Source organism: Balaenoptera borealis (assembly GCF_965194805.1).
Source record: "Balaenoptera borealis genome assembly, chromosome: 20".
In the NCBI taxonomy this organism is placed as follows: Eukaryota; Metazoa; Chordata; class Mammalia; order Artiodactyla; family Balaenopteridae; genus Balaenoptera; species Balaenoptera borealis.
In genome coordinates, this window is record NC_138879.1 from 48821507 (window position 1) to 48839728 (window position 18222).

Sequence of the window (18222 nt, forward strand, 5' to 3'; positions counted from 1 at the left end):
TTGGGCATCAGTTTCGAGACTTCCATAGTCGCAGATGTGTGTGTGCGTGCGTGTGTGTGTGTGACTAAGGAAAAGAATAGCTGAATCACATCTAAAAGCGAATCCTCCCAATTAGAAATCTATAATAAAAATGAAGATAATTAGGCATTCCATCAGCCTTTCAACCTCAACAGCTCTTCTCCCCAAGCCAACCCAACCTACTCCCCTCTCCTCCCCCCCGCCCCCGGCCCCTGGGAAATAAACCCAAAGGCCGGAGGTAGAAGGGGCGACATCCTGGCCCGGGCTCCGCTTTCTGAAGCCTATCGGGGCACGGAATCCACCGGGGCCAGCTGGTCTCTTCTGTTGGCCGGGGGAAGAGGGGAGAGCGCCGTTCGTGGCCAAGAGCAGGGCGGGGACGTGAAGAGAGCCGGAGTTCGTGAGGGGCCGCAGCAGTCAGACGAGGGTCTAGGAAAAGGGAGCCGAGAGCCTTTTTCCAGGTTACAGAGGCGTGCGGAGGGCGAGAAGAAGCGCCTCGCGCGCAAACTCGTCCGCCTATCCCTCGGTACCGCCCAGCCGCACCAGCAACCCGCCGCCTAAGCGGAAGGCAGCGCGGCTCAGGGCCCGGCCCAGGCCGGCGCATGCGCCGCAGCCCCTCCTCCGCTCCGGGCCCCCTCCCCTCCCCTCCCCTCCCCTCCCCTCCCCTCCCTCTTCCCCGCGGGTGTGGGGCGGCGGCGGCGGCGGCGGCGCGGTGACGTCAGGGCGTTGGGGCAGCTCCTGTGACAGACGGAGCTGGAGCGGCGGGGCGGCGGCGGAGTCCGGCGGCCGAGATAGCGAGTGAGCGAGCGAACAAGCAGCGACTCCGGGGTCCAGGGAGCGAGAAGGAGAAAGAGGGGAACGCTCGGGCGCGAGCGAGAGAAACCGCGAGCGCCAGGCTTGGGCTCGAGCCCCGGAACGGCTGAGGAGCCCGCCCGCTCCCCTCCCCTCCCCCTCCCCGGGACAGGGCCCAGCGCGCCATCCTCCCCCTCCCTCCTTCCCTCCCTCCCTCCTTCCTCCCTTCCCTCTCCCTCTCCCCCTCCCCCGCCGGTGGATGGGAGTGAAGGACGGAAGAGGCCCTGCGGAGGCGGCGGTGCAGCGCTCCGGTAAGGCGGCAAGGGTCTGCGCCCTCCCCTCTGTCTTCTCCACCGCGCTCCGGCGGCTGCGGGCCGGGCCCGGCGGCCTGACGATGTGGCTGCGCCGGTCCCCTCCCTCCCATACTCCCCTCCCCCTGCCGCCGCCTCCTCCTTCTTCTTCTCTTCTCGCTCTCAAAATGGCGGCCGCGACGGCCGTTGAGTGAGAGACACGGGAGGAGGGGGGACAGGCCGGGGAGGGCGCTGCCCTCGCTACCCTCCTCCCTGGCTCGGGTTCGGGGGGTGCCAGGGCCGCCGCGGCTCCACCCGCGGCCCTCCCCGGGAAGGGATCGCCCTCCTCCCTTGGTGACTTAGCAAGAAAAGTATTCTTGGGTAGGAAGGGCGTGGAGAGCAGGTCTCTCTCTGATCTTGGGGAAAGGGTTCGGCCCTCCTCTCCCCCGCCGCGGAAGGCGAGCTCCGCAGTCCCCACCCCACCCGCGGCTGGCGCTCAGGGACCGGGCTCAGCCCCAAGCCGCCTCGGCACCCACAGGCCTTCAGGCGTTCCGTCCCCCACCTGTCCTTAGGATGGGGTTGACCTGAGAACGATGGTCCAGCCCTTCCCTGGTCCCCCTGTGCAGTGGTCCAGCCTCTGCACCCACTGAGGAGGAGCGGCCCGACCCACCGAACCATCCGCAGCACCCACCCACCAAATCAGGCAGGATTTTCTTTTCTGCCACCGGCTCCTTCAACGGGAGTTGCCTTTTGACGTTACAGCACTGAGCTTCGAGGCCCTCAGCCATTCTCCTTCTAATCTAATCTCCCCACTCATTTAGGAAACGCAGTGCCTTCCGTAGCCTCCCAGGTGAGAAAATGCCTTTGAGGTGGTGGGCAAATTTAACTCTACCTCTCTAGACAGAAGAGTGGAGAGGAGGAGGAGGTTTTCAATATCTGAGATAAGACAGAAAGGTGCCTTGGCTTTATTTGTGATTCTGCTTTTCTTCGGTGACTTAGCAAGAAACTCCTTGGGAGCAGGGCAGGAGATTTTCTTTTGGGGCTGGGGTTTGGGTCCAATTTATATCAATCCTTTGGTTAAGAAATTGTGCTTTGGAAGCGAAGAACCAGATTTGTGGTTTCGTTCTCAATGGGCGATGTCATGCCAAGGTCCCCCCCCCCCCCTTTACTTAAGAGGCAGTCGGGAGAGAATAAAGATATTACTGATATTCCGACCTTTACTTTAACACACAATCCTTGAGATTGATAACGTTTTAAAGGCTAAACAAAAAATGTGTGCCATTTTTGGTAATTCTGTTTTTGTTGCGAGGTGGGATCGTTTTGTGTGAATTTCATTTTGAGGCTAGGGTGGAGGAGACAGTGCTTGGGCCTTTCATACCAGTAATGTCATCCCTGCCCTTTTGCTACAGTAGTATTTGCTTGAAAAAAATTTTTTTTTCGTTTTTGCTGCAGCAGAGCTTGATTGCTGCAGGGTCCAGTCTTTTAATAGGGAAGATTTCCCGGTTGGGTATGTCGGTAGTGATATAGTGTTGAATATATTAAAAGCTGTTACTTAAAAAATTATGATTTGGGTCTAAGGCATTAGCTAGCTTTTAATCTCTCATGGGTATCTTTCAGGACACAGTTTTGCAAAATAATTGGCAGTTGCAAATTGCAGTTTTTATTAAAACAGAAGAGTAATCTGTGTTTAGGGTGATTTATTCTTTCATGTTCTATTATAAATGATCATTGTTTGGATTGTTCACAAGGGGAGGGTCTCCTAAATGAAACAAAGCTGTTATTTTTATAAACCAGAATGGAACTTAATTTTTCACAAAATATTTCTGTATATCTTGATTTTGATGGAGTTAGCCCAATTTCGGTGCCTCTCCCACACCTTTTTTAAAAATGGGCTAATATTTGTGGTTGCTGTGAACAGCCATTGAGCCGAGGAGACTGGGTGGAGTAAGAGAGCAGAAGCTGTGAAATGCTAGATTGCCCTTTCATAGCATTTTTCTCTTGCTTATGTTTTGTAAGGTTATTTGATGCTAATTGGTACTACAACAAAGGCGTTTCTCTGTAGTAAATCTTAAAATCTCGTGTTTTTAGTTTCCACCTTTTTTGCAAGGTGGGTATTGAATGATTGGGGTAAAAAGCAATGTCCCTGCTCGAAAGCGAATACTTATTGTCTCTATGTATCTGTACATATACATACACACACACATATATATACACACTTCTTAATGTTTTTTATTGTTTTAGTTAAGTAAGTGTAGATTAACGAATGCCAGAAATATTTGGCAAAAAATAGTAGTAGGAATATTGCAAAAATCTAATGAGAACATTGCAGATGTTTTCTTTAACTTTAGTTTGCATTAAAACAATAAATCTGTGATTTTTAAATAATGAACATCAAAGTGAGTAAGAAAGGATAAGATAATTTGTGTTAAATGCTCTTTATATGACCCTTTCTCTTGTGTTGTCCTTTGGAAGAGACCTTTCAGTAAGGTACTACTGTAAGAGAGGGTAAGTCATTTTAATGTCTTGTATCAAGCATTCATGTGAATAGATGTTCTCAGAAGAATGTCAAATTCATGTTGTAAATGTGATTTTGATGGGCCTTATGACTTTGTCAGTGTATGATATATTTTTACATTTTTGTTATTTTTAATGTGATTAGAAAGTAGAAGGGTTCATGTGGTGAGGAATGAGGTTATTATGATAATTCACTGTGTTATGTGTCTAACATATCCCCACCCCTAGTATTTGTAGCTATAAAAGCATACTAAGAGCTGAGATTTTTCAGTAGATTATTAGTTGATTAGGAGTTTAAAATAATTTGACTTAAGTAAGAGAGCTTTTACTTCTAAATGTGTATCTATGTGTGTTTCTGGTACATGTGGCAGAATCTTTTGCTTAATTTGGAGAGCAGTTTTTAAAATTCTTCATAATTCTATACCTATAAAACTTCTAATGAGATTGGGATGGATTAATTTTTTAGTAGACTTACTTGGTATCTTTTTTTCCAGATACAATTACTCTGGTATATAAAAGATTTAGAGATGTTTCTGGAAGGGAAAAATCAGTATCTGATAATTTTTGGTTTTCCAGCTAGAATATCCGTGTTTCATTGTCTATATTTTTTCAGTGTAAATGTTGCTCCCTCTTATGCAATAAATAATACTGTATATATGACTTTACCTTATGCCTCATATTTTCAGTGTCCAAGAAAAAATAGTACCTTACTTTTTGTTTACCTGTGGTTCATATTATTCAGAATTTGTCATCTTAATCTCAATAGGTAAGCCATAGAAACTGTGGCAGTTGTCAGCATTAGGATGGAGATACCTTAAAAAACAAATCCAAAGCAAAATCTTCCGGCATTCAGAGTGAATTTTCCAATTCTTCCCATTGAGTTCTAAAGCAGTGAGTCATGCACTCTTTTGCCAAAGGGACTTGAGGCTCAGTTGGTTTTAAACCACGCCTGTCATGTCCGCTGTGGTCCTAAAAGAGATTTTTTTACTTGGTTGTAAGTTTCTGTTGTGAAAATATTTCATTATGATGGGTAATCTGTTTTTATGCACTTTAGAGAGAGAGAAATAGTTAAAGTGGGAATTCTTTGCCACTTTTACTATACAACTTTTTTTTACTTTAAAAGTTGCTCTATTTAAAATAAAACTGAACAAAAACAAACAAAAAAACTGCTGATATAGGGACTTCTGAAAAGAAAAAGCAAACCTATTCTCCTGAAGATGCTTAGCTGTAGAGTGAATCTTAGTTGCTGAAGGCCACATGTTTTGAGAAATCTGTATTTCATGAAGATGCCATATTACATAAGCCTAACAGGTAACTGCAGTGAAGGCTTTTTGACTTGTTTTAGCTTTGTTGCTGGTTGATATGGCATGTTGGCTGGTCATTTAAGTGGAACCTTAGTTTAACTTCTGCTGTGTGTATAATTTTTAACCTTGCCACGGCAGTTACGAATTTTAATTGATATTGGTGAAATGCTTTATAGTCATTGGATGCAGGTATCATAAGGGCTTATTATTTTGATTTATTGTTTTCTCTTTAAAAGTTGGTGGCTTTTAGTTGAAACTTACCTAGTTAGGATTGATTTGTGGATTTGTCAAGGATACTTCTGGAAAAGTATCCTCTAAAGTTGTCATCTAACATTGTTGTAAACATTTTCCTAGAACTTTGTAAATATATTGAACATGGCATTTCATTTGTTCTGTCAGCTACTTTTTGAGATAGAATAGTATTTTTTATGGATGAGAGAACTAAAATTCAGAGAATTTCTTTTCCCAAGGTCACATGTTGGGTTAGTAGCTAGAATGAGGTAAATATTGTAGTCAGTGAATCACTTGGGTATTGCCTTGCATGATCAAACAAACATTCCTTTTTCTTTTGACAAAATGGACTCTTTTCATAACTATTTTTATGTTAATTTCTTTTCTAAAATGGTGAAAACTGGTGGCATTTATTGCCTGCATCATTTAAATTGGTATTTATTAACATGGTCTTGTATTGTAACTATTTTGCTTGCATAAGGCATTTGAATAGGGACTCCCAGAAAATGCCTAATACTGCTTTATAGTAATATTAATAAGTAAATAAATACTTGCTGCATACATACAAGTAGTAGTAATAATATCAGTAAATCAATATTAAATCTTTTAAATACATACAAGTGGTATTAATAAGTAAATAAATACTTTTTGCATTTGATTGAATATGGGGTTATGTGAAAGGAAATGAGATATCCTATAGTTCTTTATAGTGGCTAACTTCCAGTGATCTCTCTGGAATTAAGGTGAAGGAGGGAAAAGTGTTCATACTTCCTTTACAGAGATTTTATGTTGTCCCAGGAACAGGGTCATACTTACGACATAGTTGTTTCAGGGCCACAAAACTCTCACCTATAAGAAATGAATTAACCCAACTGGATAAATTTCATTTGCGTTTCTATTCTTTGCATTTTGATTAGCTGGTCCTTGAGCGCTTATGTGCTGACAAGAATTACTGACAGTTAACTGAGGCTGTTAAGAAATTTTCTGAGAGACTGTCTTTTGATAACAGTGAAATTAAGAATCTGGGAAATTTTTAAGGAATTTAATTGAAAGCTTATGTTATTAAGGATTTGCATGTTGTGGATTAATTCACTTTTAATCTGCGGCAAGATAAAAGGATATGTGTTATGATTTTAGTATTTTGTATGCATAAGGCATATATTTTATATTTTCATCTTCCCTTCCATAGTTGTTTTTATTTTATCAAAAATATGCTGACTGCAGAAGAAGGGAAAGTGAAGATAAAAGAGTCAATTGTATTGGGAATTCCTTGGCGGTCCAGTGGTTAGGACTCTGTGCTTTCACTACCGAGGACCTGGGTTCGATCCCTGGTCGTGGAACTAAGATCCAACAAGCCACGTGATGTGGCCTAAAAAAAAAAAAAAAAGAGTCAATTGTATTGATTATTATTATAATTTTTTTTTTTTGGTTAACTTATTTTTTAAGGGTGGGAAAAAGCTATACATTTAGCATTATCAGAGAAAATTAAATAAAGCTGTTGACTAAAACCAAAAATGAATATTTTAGATTCTAATCCTAACTCCACAATTTATCAACTATGAGCCTTGAGCAATAAGCCTCAGTTTCCTAATCTATATATGGATAACGTTGACAGTATGTAACTCATAGGGCGGTTGCTATTATTGGATAAAAGGCCTGTAAACCCTTCAGTAGATATTTTTTTATTGTTAGAGACTTTTTTTAAGGAAGAGAACATACAATTTAATCATAAATAAGCAGTTATTAATACATTAATATAGCTCTTATAGTTTTAAATGTATTTCTTAAGAATTAGTATTAGGGATTCTTTCCCCTTTATCCATTATGTGTATCTGAAACCAGAGATGGCTTCAGAGTTTCTTAGTAGGCAAGAAGTGCTATGTAAATCAATGCCAAATGGACTAATTCCTTTTTTTTAATATAAAATTATATTGCTCATAAGCATGTTATTTAAACTGCAAAGTACATTTATATCTTTATTTTAACAAAACTTTGTACTTTTAAATATTAATTTAAATAATCCCACGTTTTTCCTGTTTTTCTTTCTAAAAAAACCTTTTTATTTTGGAAAAATTTTAGATTTGTAGTCAAGTTGTAAAGATAGTGCAGAGAGTTCTTGTGTATACCCTGCACCCAATTTCCTCCATTGTTAACATCTTACGTTTCTGTGCTACGTTTGTGAATCTTGGTATTTACTATTAGCTAAACTCCAGACTTTATTTGGATTTCACTGTTTTTCCATTAATGGCCTCTTTCTGTTCAGATTTAATCCAGGGTACCACGTAACATTTGGTTGTCTTTTACCTCACTCTCCTCTGGTCTGTGATAGTTTCTCAGTCTTTCCTTGTTTTTCATGACTTTTACAGTCTTGAGGAGTCCTGGTCAGGTATTCTGTAAAATGTCCTCCACACTGGGTTTGTCTGGTGTTTTTTCATGATTAGATGGGTTATGGGTTTTTGGAAAAAATACCACAGAGGTGAAGTGCACTTCTCATCACATCATGTCAGAGGCTACATGATATTTCATCACTTGGTTAACGTAGTGTTTGCCAGTTTTCTCATAAAGTTATTATTTTTCCATTCTCTTACTTTATCCTTTGGAAGTGACTCCAGTTCCATGTCGGCGGTGGGGGTGTGTGTGGGGGAGTGTCTGTTTACATATGTTATTTGGAATTCTTCTGTAAGGTGGATTCACCTCTTCTTCCCTATTTATTAAAACAATTTACATCTTTATTTTAACTATCAGGAAAATTTTGTTTAGAATTTTAAATATTATTAATTTAAATAACCCCCAATTTTTTCTAGCTTTTTAAAAAAATAAAATATTTTAACAGTGGTTTGGAGAATAAAGATCCGAGAAAGCCTTTGAAGGAGCTATGTTTAAGTGAATTATATATCCGTCTAGAAATTACTCTGAGAGTAAAGTTCAGTGTTGGGATTTTAGAGAAGAGCTCCACATTTGGGGGCTTGTTTGGAGGGAGACTGCTGTAATCTGAGAAGCAAAGCAAATAGGGTATCTTATTCATTGGTGCTGTGCTAGTATTTGAATCCTCCTTGTTCTTCCCTTTCCCTCAAAAAGCTTGTAAATACTGCAGCAGAAAAGAAAGTATTTTTGACCGATTGGACTCTTATTTTAAAAACAGAACTGGTAGATCTGTGTCCTGAAAGATATTTATTTTACACTAAGGAGAATTTATAACTTGAGTGCAAGGTTATTCTTGAGAATTGCAGTTATTACAGTTCTTTCAGTTGTTTTTATATCTTGCCCTTACATTGTATCACTTGTACAGAAAATATCATTGGGCTTCTACTTTTAAAAAAACTTATTCAGTACCATTACATATTTTTGTTTCTCTTTTAAATTTTCATCAATTTTTCTGTCCAGCAAACATTTATTTAGATATATTATATTCTAAGCACTGGGGATACAAACGTGATTGTCAGCCCTTGACCTCAAAGATCTTAAAATTTATGAACATGCAAAGGTAGCATAATAGTGCTATAATCAAAATATGTACTTGGTGAGATGAGGGCCCAAAGTTTTCTCTTTTTTTAAAATATTTATTTACTTATTTTGGTTGCACCAGGTCTTAGTTGCAGCACGCAGGATCTTTAATTGCGTTGTGCGGACTTCTTAGTTGCGGCATGCGTGCGAGATCTAGTTCCCCAACCAGGGATCGAGCCCCGGCCCTCTGCATTGGGAGTGAGGAGTCTTACCCATTGGACCACCAGGGAAGTCCTGAGGGCCCAAAGTTTTCAAGGAGGTCTTCACAAAGATGTTGGTTAAACATTTTTGAAGAAATCTCGTCATGTTGTTTGGGGAGTAATTTGTACCTAGTCTCATAAGTACACCTTGGTTAGTGAGGGAAGTTACATGTAGCTGTAGTTCAGTATGGCTGGAGTGATTGGTGAGTACAGAGGAGTGAGAACATTACCCTGATCTGGCCTGTAAAGTGGGTTGGCACATGGACCATCTTCGTTTGCAGACTCCATCTTAGACTCATGCAATAAAAAGCAATAAAAATTCCATGGTGGGGGGCACCAGGGATATCTGTATTGTCAGTAAGCTTCCTAGTTGAGAAGCTTACTGAAACCAGTTTTTACCCTTGAGGTGCCAGAGGATGATTTTAAGTTATGATAAGTAACATCATTAGATTTCCTTTTTAAAAAGGCAACTGTCAGCATTGTGGAAGATGCAGCTGTGGAGTGGATGGAGGTAGATAGACCTGTGGAGACTATTTAAGAGGCAGTGCAGGTTGAATGGATTCGAAAGGGATTGAGTATGTATAAATTAATAACCAGTTTGATATGGGAAGTAAGAGAAACAAGGAATGAGGAAGGTGAAGAATTGAGGTGTTTTTTGTTTTGGGCTGTTGAGCAGATATGGGTGTTCGGAAGGAGCAAGAAAGAGTTGAGGAGAACCAAGGTTGGGGGAAGTTTTTTTGGTTGTTGTTTGTGTGTGTTTTAACAGGATAACCGTTAGGTGTATTGGAGACTTGAGTTCTAAGATATTTGGTGTTTTCATGTTTTATATGTCTACCAGTATAATTAATAGTAGAACATTTTTGTTTATTATTTCTTATGACACATTAAAAATTCATTCTTTCATCAGAGTGTGTTCAGTGCATTCTGTTATAAGAACTGTGCTGAGGTGCTAGAAAGTACTCCAGACAGGGGACAGCAGTAGTAAAATCATAAAGATCACAAAATGAGGAGAGGGAAGGCATGCATTACAAGGTGCTCAGTGTTAACTGGAGTTTGAGCAAAGTGGGGCTTGGTTAGAAATAAGATTTGAAATGTGGCAAGGGACCAGATCCTAATCAAAGACCTTATAAACTGTGTTAAAGCATGTGGACTTCAGGAAATAGGGAGGCAGCATAGTGCAGTGAATAAGGGCCCCAATTGTGGAGCCCAGATGCCTGTGTTCAACTCTGTTGCTTACATAGCTGTGTTACATTACACGCACACACACACACAATATAAAAGCTCGTTATTTAAATTCTCATAGGTAGTTGTGAGGAGTAAATGAACACTTCTAAAACATTTAAAGCAGTGACTAGCATATAGTAAGTGCTATTTAAATATTTGTTAAATAAAAAATAGGGAGCCAATGAAGGGTTGTTTTTAAATAAGGAAGAGATATGGTCGGATTGTATTTTAAATAGATAATTCTGGGGCTGAGTAGAAGATAGATGTTAATAGGCCAAGACTAGGTTTAAGAAGACCTGTTGAAATTGGTCCAGTCCAGGTGACAGACGATGGTGTGAACTGTGGTAGTACTGTTAAGGGTATACAGAGAATAATTCAACAAATATTGAGGCAGTAAACTTGGCAGATCCAGGTAATTGATTGAATATAGAAGAAGAAAGAAAAGAGTCAAGGTTGATTCCAACATAAGATATTATTTCTAAAATTTTTAAAGCAGTATTCATTTAAAGTACTTTGGATCTTAGATGTCCTCTATGCTAGTTATATGTGAGGCTTTGGTGTATATTATGTTGCTTCCATAAAAATGAGAACTAATGGCCTGAGATAGTTTTTAATTTCTCTAAATGTATAGGCCTTTGCTGTTTTTCTCAGTAGGTGGAGAGAAATTTCTCTTTAAAGATCCACTGTTAACGTGGAAAACTCTCATTTAGCCCACGTCCAAAGAGCTAGAAAGCTTAAATATTGATTTTTTATGTTGTTTTTATATTATAACTTTATATTAAGATTTGTGATTATAAAAGTATAGCACCATAGTAATGCTGTAAAAATTTGAAGTGACTGCTGAATCATTAAAGAGGTTAAAATTTGTTAATTCTCTTATATCTAATTTTTTCATTGTTTATTCATAGATGATAAATAACTTTGATAGGCAGAATATTCATCACCTGTTCATTCCTTTGATAAATCTTAACTCCCCAAATCTAGATTTGTCAAATTTTAAGAATATTTTTTCTTGCCATTCAGTTTTATAAAAAGGGGAAAACTTGGTTGAAATTAGAACTTTCTTGAATTTGAGTTTTCTCTAGATTCTTAATGAAATAATTAAATGGATAGGAAATTCAGTGTCCTTATATAGTATTTTAAATCTGAGTCCTGGGTTGTAGTGGTGTACATAGTGTATGATATCTGTCAATTACGCTATTGCAGGGCTCATCAAATCTCCCCACTGAAGACAGTTGAGCGGGATGATATTTAAACTGAATCTTGAATGAATAATTGGAGTGGACATGGGAGAAGGTCGTTTGAGGTAGAGGGAAGAGCAACATATACAGATACAAAAGCATGAAAAACTATTATGTGTATGCTGGACAGTAGTTTGCAGAGGGCATTGTAGGGTACATGTGAATATGAGGCTGGAAAGGTACACATGAGCCAGATTGATAGAATTTACAAATTCTGTGTGGTTTATAGGCAATTTGGAAGACACAATTTTAAGCAAAGGTGAGCATTATGATCAGATGTGTATTTAGGTAGTTTATGTAGGTGGCAGTGAGGAATACAGATTGGAGTTTGAAGGTCACTTAGGAGGCTTTTTCAGGAAAGAATGATAAGTGCTTGAAATAAGACAGTGACAATGAAGGTTGTTGATTGGAGAAAGGTTTAGGAGGTAGAATTGTGAATGAGTAGTGTGTGATGAGGAGAGGGAAGTATTAGAAGACATCTCAGATTTGTGGCTTGGGTGTCTGGGTGGAATTGAGAAACTGGGTGTCATTAGCCATCCATAGTAGAGAATAAGAGGAGGAATTATGTGGGATATTATGTAAAGTGCCAGATTAATTTTCCTGAACAACGGTTCTCAAGTCACTTTCTTGCCAAAAACCCATTGCCAGGTTTTTACTATATTTAGTCAGCTTTGTATATGAATAAATGCAAAGGGTACCTTACTAGAAACATGGTATTTAATAGATGTTTGTTTAATCCTAAATGGACACTCAAGGTCTTTTCTTTGGTGTCCTAGCTCACTTGCTTATTCTTTATCTTCTTGCCTGCCATGTATCCGGTGATTCAACCTTATGAAGATACTTTCTGTTCCTTGTGGCATTTTCACTCTTTACCACTCCCTCCCATCTCTTTTTCTCTGTGTATCTTCTGACCTATATATCCTTCACATCTGCATACCAGGTTCTCCTTTTCCAGGCAGCCTTCCCTAATTTTTTTTTTCTAACTGAAAGAAATTTTCTTTGAATTCATAATCTTAAGGTATCTACTATTTTTGTCTCTTGTTATAGCTTATATAAAACTTTATCTGATATGTCAAGTGAGTTAATGTATTTAAAGAGCCTAGAACAGTACCTTGCACATAGTACTCAGTAAATGGTGGTGGTTATTATGGTGATGTTAAGATGATTAAAACAAATTGATGTAATAGTAATAGGGCAGTCTGCCTTTACCTTCTGCCTTCTTGTGATGGCAAAACTGATTTGTTCTCTGTCCTTGGACACTAGGAAAGCAGTGTCTCTTTTTTTAATTAATTAATTTATTTATTTATTTTTGGCTGTGTTGGGTCTTCGTTTCTGTGCGAGGGCTTTCTCTAGTTGCGGCAAGCGGGGGCCACTCTTCATCGCGGTGCGCGGGCCTCTCACTATCGCGGCCTCTCCCGTTGCGGAGCACAGGCTCCAGACGCGCAGGCTCAGTAGTTGTGGCTCACGGGCCCAGTTGCTCCGTGGCATGTGGGATCTTCCCAGACCAGGGCTCGAACCCGTTTACCCCTGCATTGGCAGGCAGATTTGCAACCACTGCGCCACCAGGGAAGCCCCCAGCAGTGTCTCTTTTACATTGATAATGTATGTAGAAGTGCGAAAGGTACTGTGCCGTATCATCTTCAAAGTGAAGTTATTCTCTTTGTACATCTTCACTATTCTAGAACTCTATTGAGGGAAGTAAAATGGTAGACAAGCCCTTAACACTGATTATCTAAGCTTCACCACAGTTGTTTGAGTAGGTGGTGATGTTAGCTCCAGTTATATGTGGGCAAACAGGCTTAGGAAATTTGAAGATTTGCCCAAGGTCAGTTTGTAGGTGGCCAAGTTGATATTTGAACTTCCACTATTTGACTCCAAAATTCTACACAGTAGGACCTCAAAAGTGTAGGATTTATTACTTCATTGCTTTCATATCATTTACATATTCAGCTTGTTTTAAGAGGGCCTATCATGGGACCTATACATAGGAAAGTACTTTTTGTTTTTTCTTCTAAATTTTATTTTACATATTTATAGTTTGTTTATTTTTGTTATGGAACATGTCAACCATGCAGGAGAAGTACCTGCAGTAATATAACAAAATATCCACATAACTACTACCTGAATTAACAGATGTTAACATTTTATCATATTTGCTTTAGAGTTTTTGTGGGGTTTTTGTTTGTTTGTTTTTTAAAGAAATATGGCATTACAGTTAGAGTTGATATCCTCTTTCTAATCCTACTCCCCTCCCTCCCTGTTCCCAGTGGTAAAGTTCTCATAAAGTTTGTATATATTCTTTTGTTCTGTTTTTATACTTTTACTATACATATATGTATCCATAAACAATGTACAATAATGCTTAGAGTTTACATGAATGTTATACTGTATACTATTCTACAACTTGTTTTTTTCACCTAAAAAATGTTTTCTAGATGTATTGGTATATGTAGATCTAGTTTATTATGTTAAAGAATTTCTTATATATGATCATACTATAGTTTCTTTATACCTACAGTACAGAAATAGGCCTTTAGATTGTTTTCAAATTTTCACTATTACAGACAGTGCTGCAGTGAACATGGGAAAGGTATCTGCAGATAAGATGATAAAATTTGTTTTTTCATTGCAGAGTTTATCTTAAGATTAATTAAATATTTGTTCTTTAGTAATTTTTATGCTTTGAATTGAATAAATAGAATGAATAATATTGTTGACATTGATTTTAGACCATAAATTCCTAAATTTTCTTCCACTTTCCTCAGTCTGTTCAACTGTTCAAAAACCTGTGTTCAATTCAGTATTGAGCCAGGAGTTGCACACTGGCGGCCTGTAGGACAAACTAAGTGTAAATGCTTGGCCTTGTATCGTTAAAATTTTTTTGAGTCAATATTTTAGAGTTAGGTATTTTGTGTAAAGTCTCTATTTTTGGATTATCCTGAAAAATTAGAAGCTTTGGCAACAGTGGGGCCCACATTTTCCCATGGCAACAGTTGGCCTAAGCTGAGTCACAGCTGCCCTCCTTGATTTTTTTAATTTATTTAAAAAAAATTATTTATTTATTTATTTGGTTGTGCTGGGTCTTAGTTGCAGCAGGAGGGCTCCTTAGTTGTGGCATGTGAACACTCAGTTGCGGCATGCATGTGGCATCTAGTTCCCTGACCAGGGATCGAACCTGGGCCACACCTGCATTGGGAGTGTGGAGTCTTAACTACGGCTCCACCAGGGAAGTCCCACAGCTGCCCTCCTTTAGATGGGCATAAGCTCTCCAGGAAAACAAGTTCCTACCACTTCCTGTTACTGTTTATTATTGCCCTTGCACTGTTGTTTATAGTGAAGAAATACTTTTCTATTGATGTTTTTATAAAAAATGGGAAAGTGTAGCTAGACAACTGCAATATTCAAGAAAAGTAGAACAGCATATTTCTCTGGAAGTGAAGAATATTGTAATATGATTAATATGCAAACAAAATGAGTCTTGTATGGAAAGATCACAGCCTTGCCTGCTTCACTGGTTTATATTACCTGCATTGTTTTGAGTTTGTGATCTCTGCATTTTGTGCACATAGCTGTGAGGGCTGCCACATAGTGAAGTTGAAAATCAAAAGGATATGAAGATGGTTTGTAAATCGTGAAGTTTTGTGTGAATGCAAGATATTTACCTGTTCTTTTAGCTGTTATATACACCCTTGTTCCAGAAAGATTTTAAGCAGAGGGGTTGAAACTGGTTTAATCTTCTCAACCATCCTACCTTTCAGCACTGTATTTATTAAGTACCTTATTCAGAGGCTACAAATGGACGGTCGAAGATTTGGATCAAAAATGTGTTTTGTCTGCTCAGTGTTTTTGTTTTTAATTCGACTTACTTTAAAAACCCAGTTCTACCACTGTTGCCTTATTTCTAGCTGATTCACACTTTAACCTGCCTAGTCTCTCTAAGTATTTGATTTGTAACCTATTTAAGGCAATTTATAAAGATGTATGAACTAGAAAATACCACAAATTAAAAACAAAAAGAAAGAAGAAATGAAAACAAAGGGTAAGGATAAAAAGGAATGAGAATCTAGGCCAAAAAGGTCTATCACAATGGTCTTGTTGCAGGCAGAGAGCACAAATTTGACTCTGAGCTTTTCTATGAGGTGGCATTTTTCATAAAGTCCTTAAGATAAAAATAAACAGTTCAGAAAGGTAACTAACTTGATACTATCAGACTATAATTTCTCATAGGGGTCCTCATAAAGAGGATTATGTAATTATCATTTCCCTCATCAACATCTCTAAGGTAGATGGATGTCTAGTACTTAACAGCACTCAATATGGGAAGACCAACCACATCACATGAGAGTCAGTCTGAATGAGTGGGTAGATTGTCCTTTGGTGTCTGACCAGTGGATATAGTTTCCCTCAATCCAGTTGTTGATATTTATTAAGAATAAGCTCCTTGACAAGTACCTAAAGTGCAGGTGTTCCATATATCAAACACAGACCATTCATACGTAGGATTTAAATATTTTTGTGAAAACTTAGTTTTACCCAAATAAAACTTGTGGGAGTGCTTGTAGGTTAAGATTCTTCTTAGAATCTGCTACATTCCTGTCTTGTTTGAAGGTGGACAAAGTAGTATTCTTCCAGAGTATACAAAACTGGTAAAGTCATTAAGAAATAGATTTAAAGAAAAAGGGGGTCAGTACACAACTCTGTTTTATGCTGCTGGAAATTAATTGCTTCAGCAGACCATTCCTGTGAAAATGGACTCCTGGTGGTTTTCAGCATAGATTAAATGTAAGGAGGTATTGTTTTTATTTATGTTTATAACAGATATGGTCTCTTCCCTCAAGAAACATATTAATATGTGGCTCGGCCCCTTCTCTCTTTACATGTGCTCGATTCCCCAAGTAAGATTTTTTTGTTCAACCCTACTGGAACTCAGTTTTTTATGTTGTTACCTTCACTACTGAATCTCTTGAATTCAGTGTTTAAACCACTCTGTTTTCTTACTGATGACTGCCCTTTGTATTTCTCAGTTTGCCATATGTAGCCTCAACTTTTTAGCAATACTGTATTTTTCAGCTGCTTAAAATAATTTTGCATTTGGCTATTTTGTATTCATGTTATAGTCAACATATTATTTTCCCTTTCTCTAAAACCTGCCTCAAAAAACTGCCAGTCATTTCCATCTTTAGCCTTTCAGTTTATAAAGCTGACTCAGTCAGTCCTGGGCTCATGTTATATACTTTATCACCTCCTTTCCTTTCTCCACTCTCCCATTTTACTCTAACTAGATTGTACATTCTCTTAGGGGGGTGGATTGCATTTTATTCACCTTTATTTATAGTAAAACCTCATATCACAGAGCCTAGCAGAATAGTCAATGAATGAATTAAAGGGTATGTATATATAGCTCAACATCTTCAACTATATTGTAAGTTTCTTATGGACAGGGACTGTCTCTCAACAGTGCTTTTAAGTCACGTGTAGTCATCCATAGATGAGACACTTAAGTTACATGGGACACAGATATGTGTTGTTTGATTTGAATACTTGGCACTTGGTAGATCCTCAGTAAATAAATTGAATAACTGACACTGAGAATGTAGTTATTTCTCATTATTTGTTTCAGTGGAGGCAAGCATTGGTGTGGATAGTAGTAAACTAGGAATCAGTTCATTTGAGAGACAGTGGAAGTTTTCCAGTTGGATTGTCACAACACCTGGGCAGTGTCTTTGGTTGTAAACAGGGGATCCACCATTAGGACCAAGGTCATATCCTTGAGAACGCCATCTTTAAGACCAAGAGCAAGTAGTAGACCAGGTCAAAAAAAAATTGCACTCTTGCATAATTGCCGTTTGACTCTAAAGCTCTTTTTTTCCCAAATCATTCTCACTGCTTCCATCCTAGTCCAGGCCTCTTTTATCTTCTAATTGTAGCCTTCCCTTGCTCTAATATCGCCTATACATCTCCAAAAAAATCACCACGAAACATCAATTTTAGAACATTGCTCCCTTGCTTAAGAATTGCAGTGATTTCTGCATTGTCATAATTCCTTTGGACTATCTGCATTAATATTCACCATAACTTGTACTTAAAAAAAAAAAAGGTACACAGAACAGTATTTTTCTGTTATTGTTTGTATGCTTAGGAGTATTAGTAAGCTTTTTTCCTCTGATTTTTAAGGCAGTGGATTTGTGTGTGTGTGACTTAGTTTTGATTTAAAAAAAAAGATATACAGGTTGTAGCTATGTTTGTCTAATTGTCACTTGAAAATGTAGCCTTTGTAAGCAAAAACCAAAAGAGTAATATGCATGGTAGAAGGTTAAAAGGTCTTTAAGTTTTAAAGTTTTAGTATTAAGTTTGAGACAGTCAGTTGAGTTTTCTACAGGATTTTTAAATTGGTATACTTTCTCCGACATACATTAATTAGTGTTAAATCTTTTAAAAGAAAAAAATTACATCGAAACCAGCTCCAAGCAGCTGGACTTTGAATGTATTTTATTGCCCATATTTCAGAATTTGATTTTTGGGAATTTTAAAAAAGAAAGCTGAGAATATCGTGCATCTTTAGTTCTGAGAACATAGTAAATCTTTATCTCAGTTTTACTGTGATTCCTGTAGCAGACATTTAGAAACACTACTTACCTACTGTGTGTTAATTACCATGGTATTTGGTAGAGATATAATGAGGAATATGTCAAGGTTGCAGCTTTGGAGGAGTATTGTTGAGGAGACATCAAGGAAGATAATTACTGTGTGCCCTGAGAAGTGTTAAATATATGTATGTACAAAGAACTATAAAATCACAGAGGAGCGAGTTACTCTGCTTAATTTTTTTGTCAAAACTATGTAAATAGGGCTTCCCTGGTGGCGCAGTGGTTGAGAATCTGCCTGCTAATGCAGGGGACACGGGTTC

The 18222-nt window shown here is 38.6% G+C and overlaps 1 protein-coding gene across 3 annotated transcripts in view; it reads left to right on the top strand.

Moving 5' to 3' along the window:
* Window positions 1–723: 723 nt before the first annotated feature.
* The window catches only part of PAFAH1B1 (platelet activating factor acetylhydrolase 1b regulatory subunit 1), an 80601-nt gene continuing 63102 nt past the window's right edge, over window positions 724–18222 (top strand). Inside the window, exon 1 of one of the 3 annotated variants that reach the window (XM_082370746.1) lies at window positions 724–1118. The gene's annotated coding sequence lies outside the window, so the exon portion shown is untranslated. Of the gene's footprint in view, window positions 1119–1301; window positions 1948–18222 lie in introns of those variants that run through there. The other 2 variants (XM_082370748.1, XM_082370747.1) reach the window with 2 other exon arrangements.